This window comes from Rhineura floridana, chromosome 10 (genome assembly GCF_030035675.1).
Source record: "Rhineura floridana isolate rRhiFlo1 chromosome 10, rRhiFlo1.hap2, whole genome shotgun sequence".
NCBI lineage: Eukaryota > Metazoa > Chordata > Lepidosauria > Squamata > Rhineuridae > Rhineura > Rhineura floridana.
Window position 1 is genome coordinate 35,599,985 of NC_084489.1, and position 7,624 is coordinate 35,607,608.

Sequence of the window (7,624 nt, forward strand, 5' to 3'; positions counted from 1 at the left end):
CCGAGACCTGGGTGGGTGATCTGGGACGAGTTGATCTGACCCAGCTTGCCCACCTGGATATTCAGTGCAACACCAGCACAGGCTGCAGGGACGGGAGGAAGGAGTTGCTGTGGTCTACTGGACTCCCACCTCTGTCACCAGGAAAGCACTCTGTCTTGGACCTGGCTGTGAGAGCCTGCTCCTGGTGTTGGGCCAAGGAGACAGTAAACTAGGATTGCTGCTGGTGTACTGTCTACCCTGCTGCCCAGCAGCTTCTCTGACTGAGTAGGTGGAGGCCATCTCAGCTATGGTTTTGGAGGAGCCCAGGACAATAGTCCTGGGTGATTTCAATGTCCATGCTGAGGCTGCCTCTAGTGTTCCTGCTCAGGACTTCATGGCATCCATGATGACCATGGGGCTGTCTCAAGTTGTCATCAGCCCAACTCATAGGGCAGGGCACACCCTCTATTTGGTTTTTGCTCAAGATGGAGGAAGGGATGGTCTGGAGATAGAGGGAGTAGATGTTACCCCATTGTCATGGTCACACCACTTCCTGGTGAAACTTAGACTTATGGCTCCGATCCTCCCCTGCAGGAGTGATGTCAGATTTAAGATGGTCCACCCCCAGAGACTGATTGAATCCTCAGGGTTCCTGAATGCCCTGGGGGGTTCCCAGTAGATAGAGCAGGTGACCCTGTTGAAGCCAATGTCACGCTGTGGAACATCGAGGCACATCGGGGTCTTGACTTGATTGCCCCCGAGTGCCCTCTCCGGCATTGCAGAGTCTGGTTTGCACCTTGGTACACCAGTGAGCTAAAGGCAATGAAACAGGCTCGATGACGGCTAGAGCGCAAGTGGCGAAAGACATCCTGTGAGGCTGATTTGGCACGAGTAAAACATAACTGTGCCTACTGTGTGGCAGTGAGGGCAGCAAAGAAGGGCCACCATTGCATCCTCAATTAGCTGTCCAGTGGAGCTTTTCTCTATTTTCGGGGGTCTGTTGACATCAGCTCCAGGAAATGAAGTTTTAGACCCTTTGGAGCCCCACTTTGAATTGTTTGCAAGGCACTTGGAGAGTAAAGTTGCAGCAAACTTGATGCCCCATCCACATCTACTGTAGTCCCCAGTGTAATGTCTGCTGCAACTTGGGAATGGTTTCAGTTGATTTGGCCTGATGACGTGGACAAAGTGTTTGCGATTATGCAGCCAGCAACATATCCTCTTGACCCTTCCCTCCTTGGCTTATTAAAGCTTGCAGAGGGGGTTTGACCGAGTGGATCCAGGATGTGGTCAGTGCATCGTTGTGGGAAACAATGGTTCCAGCTGCCCTGAAAGAGGCTGTGATCTGACGAGTCCTGAAAAAGCCCACCCTGGACCCATTGGTTTGTGACATTTACTGACCAGTCGCAAATATCCCGTTTCTTAGGGAAGGTGATTGAGAGGGTTGTGGTGCAGCAATTGCAAGTAATATTGGATGGAACAGATTATCTTGACCCATTCTAGTCTGGCTTCAGGCCTGGTTATGGAACTGAATCAGCCTTGGTCGCTCAGATGGATGATCTTTATCGGGAGAAGGGCGGGGGAGTGTGACCCTGTTACTCTTACTTGATCTTAGTGGCTTTTGATACCATTGACCATGGTATCCTTCTGGGCTGACTTGGTAAGATGGGTGCTGGAGACAGTATTTTACAGTGGTTCAGATCCTACCTCCAAGGTCATTTTCACAGAATAGCATTAGGTGATTGTCTTTCAGCCCCTTGGCAGTTGTACTGTGGGGTGTCACAGGGTACCATCTTGTCCTTCATGCTGTTTAACATCTAAATGAATCCCTTAGAAGCTGTCACCAGGCCGATTCAGTCAGATAACCTGAACCCAGATTTCAATTGGTGTGGATAATCTTTCATCTAAGAGAACTTGCTCTGCTCTCTGCTAGTTGATTCATTTATTCTCCTACTAACACTGAGCTTCTGCCCAAATTTTTGTCAAATATGGAAAACTAAACAATGGCCCACAGACTGGAAGTGTTCAATATATATCCCAATTCCAAAGAAAGGGGATCCCAGGGAATGCAGTAATTATTGAACTATTGCCTTAATATGCAAGTAAAATAATGCTCACGATTCTACAACAAAGGCTCTTACCATATATGGAGCGAGAAATGCCAGGCTTCCAAGCTGGATTTAGAAAGGGAAGAGGCACCAGATATCGCAAACATACGTTGGATAATGGAACGGGGAATTTCAGAAGAAAATTACCCTGTGCTTTATAGATTACAGCCTTTGACTGTGTAGATCATGAAAAACTATGGAATGCTTTAAAAGCAATGAGGTGCCACAGAATCTGATTGTCCTGATGTGCAACCTATACTCTGGACAAGAGGCTACTGTAAAGACAGAATATGGAGAAACCGATTGGTTCTCAATAGAAAAGGGTGTGAGATGGGTGTATTTTATCACCCTATTTGTTTAATCTGTATGCAGAAATATCATGCGGAAAGCGGGATTGGACCAAGATGAAGGAGGTGTGAAAATTGGAGGGAGAAATACCAATAATTTAAGGTATGCAGATGATACCATACTATTAGCAGAAACCAGTAATGATTTGAAATGAATGCTGATGAAAGTTCAAGAGGAAAGCACAAAAGCAGGAGTACAGCTCAACATCAAAAAGAGTAAAGTAATGACAACAGAAGATTTCTGGAACTGTAAAGTTGACAATGAGGACATTGAACTGGTCAAAGATTATCAATACGTCGGCACAGTCATTAACCAAAGTGGAGACGATAGTCAAGAAATCAGAAAAAGTCTAGGACTGGGGAGGGCATCTGTGAGAGAATTAGAAAAGGTCCTTAAATGCAAAGTTGTATCACTGAACACCAAAGTCAGGATCATTCAGACCATGGTATTCCCGATCTCTTTGTATGGATGTGAAAGTTGAACAGTGTTGCACTGCAGCCAACTCAGAAGGGACAGGAAGGGGGGAGGCATGAGTTTCAGGCACCTCCGCAGCCAGAAGAAACCGAGTTAGGGATTGTTGTGTCTGAGCAGGATCGTGCGGGAGGGGGGCAGCCTGCTCTTCAGCCAGTTCCCACAAGTAACACCCTTTCTGAGGAGCCGAGCGCACTGCCCCCAGTTGATGCAGAGGACTTGTGGGAGGAAGCTTCAGAGTCAGTGCCAGCTCCTCCTTTTCCAAGCAGTTCCCAGGAGGATTCCAGTGTGGCACCGCCCCCTGACCTGGAGCCTGTTACTCGGGAGCAGGTGTCTTCAAATGAGCTGTTGGATGCGCGTCCCCTGTCTCCTTGTTCCCATCGCCGCGATAAACGGACAGGGCAAAGACAGGAATTACAAAGGAGTCAGAGATTACATTCAAAAACATTTCCTATATAAACCTGCCGCTCCCAGTGGGGGGTCGTTGAGTCAACTTCCTTCACACGCTGCAGAGCATGTCTAGAGTATAGTTAGGGACTTTAGTGAGTTAGTGTAGGGTTTCCTATGAAGTGCAATGCCTTTGATGTAACCATTACTCTAATAAAATGAGATTTACTTGCACACACACTCCAGCCTCATTCTTTCGGCTCTGAACGGGACAGTTTGACTCAACCACCATCCCTACTTGAACCTGTTCCCATGGCGGATGACATGGACCAGAACGGAGCCGGAGGGGGAGTACCTATCACCATGGAAGCCTTGTATGTCGAGATCCAGAACCTCCGAGTGACTACGCAAGCCCTACAAGCCGAGAATCAAAATCTCAGAGCCGCAACGCAAACCTTGCAAGTGGATAACCAGAATCTCCCATGCCTTGGTCGCCCAAGTCCAGGCGGTGCCTCCCGGGGCGGCCGCCCCTGTGAAGTCTCCAGTGGGGCTACCCGTGCGATACGGGGGCCAGAGTGAACAGTTTGCCACGTTTCTAGCCCAATGTGAATTGTACATTCAAGTACGCAGAGCTGAGTTCCCAACTGATGATGCGAAGGTGGCGTTCATCATCAGTTTATTGGAAGGGGAAGCGGCAAAATGGGCCACCCCGTATTTGATTCGCAACGACCAGATATTGCGCCAGTTTGACGCCTTCAAGAATGCGATGGGGGACATGTTCCGAGACCCCCAGAGGAAGGAGATGGTTGCCCGCCAGTTAGGGACCCTGAGACAGGGAAAGGGTCCTGTAGGGCAATACACAAATGATTTTCGTGTTTTGTCTCAGGAGACGGAGTACAATGACCCAGCCTTGATGTACTTCTACAGAAATGGACTGAGTCCAGAAGTGTTGGATGAACTGGCGCGCTCCATACACCCTGACTCACTGAGGGGTTTGATTCAACTGAGTTTGCAGATAGACAGTGGCTTAGAAGGAAGGAAGTTGGAGCGAAGAATGGAGCCTTCCCAGAGTCAGGTTGCTGCTCCGCTGCCCCGTGCGCGCCCCGTGCCCAATCCTGGCATCCCTACTGTCTCGGGAGAGGAGCCCATGCAGATTGGGGGGGCTAGACCGCGATTGACAGAGGAGGAGAGGGAAAGACGCCAGAGGGAAGGACTGTGTCTCTATTGCGGAAAGTCTGGACACCTCGCCAGAAATTGTGCAGCCAAAGCGGGAAGATCCCAGCCGCCGGAAAACTTCACATCCCAGCTCTCGTAGAGGCTAGAGAGTTGGGGGGTGCTACAGACACTGAGCTTCTGTTACGACCCCTTCCCTCCCAAGGGGCCCTTCTGTTGTCCATTCGCATTACCCCATCCTCAGGCGAGAGCTTCTTAGCCAAGGCTATGATCGACAGCGGAGCATCCTCTTCTTTCATAGACCGGGAGTTGGCGCTACACCACGCTATTCCCACAAGAGAACTGAGCCAGCCGTTGGCAGTGGAAACTATAGATGGCCGGCCTCTGAAGTCTGGGGGGGTGACTCGGGTGACCAAGTCCGTGGAAGTGAAGGTCCCTGGGCATCGGGAAGACCTGTCGTTCTATGTGGCGTCCTTGCCGCGTTTCCTGGTGTTGTTAGGTATGCCTTGGCTGGTTAGACACAACCCCACAATCTTTTGGGATGAAGCTGTGGTGGTTTTTACCTCCAAGTACCGCCATCAACATTGCCAGCCTGACGAGGAGCCACAGGTGTTGGCAGGAGCGTCTCCCCCAAGGGAGATAACCTTGCTTGCCAAGTATGGGAGTTTTCGGGACGTCTTTGATAAAAAGGAAGCGGAGCAACTCCCTCCTCACCGGCCCTGTGATTGTGCCATCGATTTCGTGCCTTGAACACACATCCCCGCCGGGCGGATCTACTGTCTATCTGAACCAGAGTTGGCAGCGTTAAGGGAGTTTCTGGACGCCAATTTGAAGAAAGGCTTCATTCGCCATTCGCAGTCCCCCGCTGGTGCACCCCTGCTGTTTGTCAAGAAAAAAGGGGGGGAGCTCCATCCCTGTAATGATTATCGGGCCCTAAACCAGCTCACTATCCCCAATAGTTACCCGCTGCCGCTCATTAGGGAAATGTTGGAGAGGTTGCGTTCCGCCAAAATTTTCACGAAACTGGACTTGAGAGGAGCTTACAACTTGGTGAGGATTAATTTATTATTTATTTATTTAATTTAATTTATATACCGCCCTAAGCCCGAAGGCTCTCTGGGCGGTGTACAAAAAGATAAAAAACAAGCAATGTATAAATACAATAAAAACAATAAATCAAGAAAACAAAACAAACAAACAAAGAACCAAACAACATCCAAAAATACAAATAATGATGAAAATACCATTAAAACACACATTAAAATGCCTGGGAGTATAAAAAGGTTTTCACCTGGCGCCGAAAAGATAGTAGCGTCGGCGCCAGGTGCACTTCATTGGGGGGGCTGTTCCACAGTTCGGGGGCCACCACAGAAAAGGCCATGAATGGAAGACGGCGTTTAAGACCCGTTATGGTCAGTTTGAGTATTTAGTAATGCCATATGGGTTGTCGGGAGCACCTGGAGTCTTCCAAAGTTTCATGAATGACATCTTCCGGGACTTTGTGGACCGCTTCATGATAGTTTATCTGGATGATATTTTGATTTACTCAGATACACCCGAGGAACATGACTCACATGTGCGTGCAGTGCTGCAGAAGTTACGGGAACACCATCTTTACACAAAACTGGAAAAGTGTGGGTTTGACCTAACCACGTTGGACTTTCTGGGGTATCGGATATCGCCAGCAGGAGTAGAAATGGACCCAGATAAAGTTCGTTGTGTACTCACGTGGCAACCCCCCAAGACCAAAAAGGATTTGCAGCGCTTCTTGGGCTTCGCGAATTACTACCATCGTTTCATAGCCAACTACTCCCATCAGACCGCACCGCTCACGGATTGCCTGAAGGGCTCAGGACCTTTCCACTGGACTGAAGCTGCACAAGAGGCTTTCGAGACCCTGAAGCGAAGGTTTGCTGCCGAACCCATACTACAGCATGCCGACCCGGTGCTTCCTTTTGTGGTAGAGACGGATGCGTCGGACGTCGCGATCGGAGGGGTTCTTTTGCAACCGGCTCAGAAAGGGGGAGAACTGATGCCTTGTGGTTACTTTTCCAGAAAACTAACCACTCTGAACAAAATTACACTGTGTGGGAAAAGGAGCTATTAGCCATTAGGGATGCCTTTGAAGCCTGGAGACACCATCTGGAAGGGGCGCAGCATGAAATTGAGGCGTGCACAGACCATCGTGATCTAGAGAGTCTTCATACCGCCCGTAAACTCAACCAGAGGCAAGTGTACTGGGCTCAGTTCTTCGCACAGTTCCATTTTAAAATTCATTATATCTCCCAAGCACAGAATAAGCGGGCTGATGCCCTCTCGAGGAAGCCAGAATTTCTGAGGGATCCCACCCAAGACCGTTACAATACATAATCCCTCCCGAGCAGGGAGTAGTAGGGGCCTGCCAAGATTCTTGGGAAGCTGAAGTGCGTGATGCGCAACAACAGGATCCTTTCGTGCAGGGGCAGCGGGTCGTAGAGGGCGCGTCACCCCAGGCAGAACAGAAGGACCTTATATGGAAGGATGGCATACTGCACCATCAGGAAGCTGTTTATGTGCCCCCCTGGAGAACTGTGAGGGAGAGTACTACGTCAGTGCCATGACGCCCCCACGGCAGGCCCCTTTGGGGTTTTTAAGACCATTCAAGCTGTCATTCGGGAGTTCTGGTGACCCAAGGTGAAGAAGGACGTAGAGCATTACGTTCGCTCTTGCCCCACTTGCATGAGGGCTAAACATGCCACTGGGGCTACTGGAACCCCTCCCTACCCCAGGAGGACCTTGGCGAATGATTACTATGGATTTTATAACAGACCTTCCACCTTCGCAGGGGAAAACCACAGTTTTGGTGGTCGTTGATGCCTTCTTGAAAATGGCTCACTTCATTCCGTGCGCAGGGCTTCCAAGCGCTCAAGACACTGCCAAGTTGTACGTGCAAAATGTGTATTGGCTTCACTGTCTGCCAGACAACCTGGTTTCCGATCAGGGCACACAATTCACCTCACGTTTTTGGCAAGCGTTGTGGAAGTTGCTGCAAAGTGAGTTGAGACTGTCGTCCGCCCATCATCCCCAAACGGATGGGCAGTCTGAGAGGGTCAACACAGTGTTGCAACAATATTTACGTTGTTTTGTGGGATATCAGCAGGACAACTGGATGTCCTACC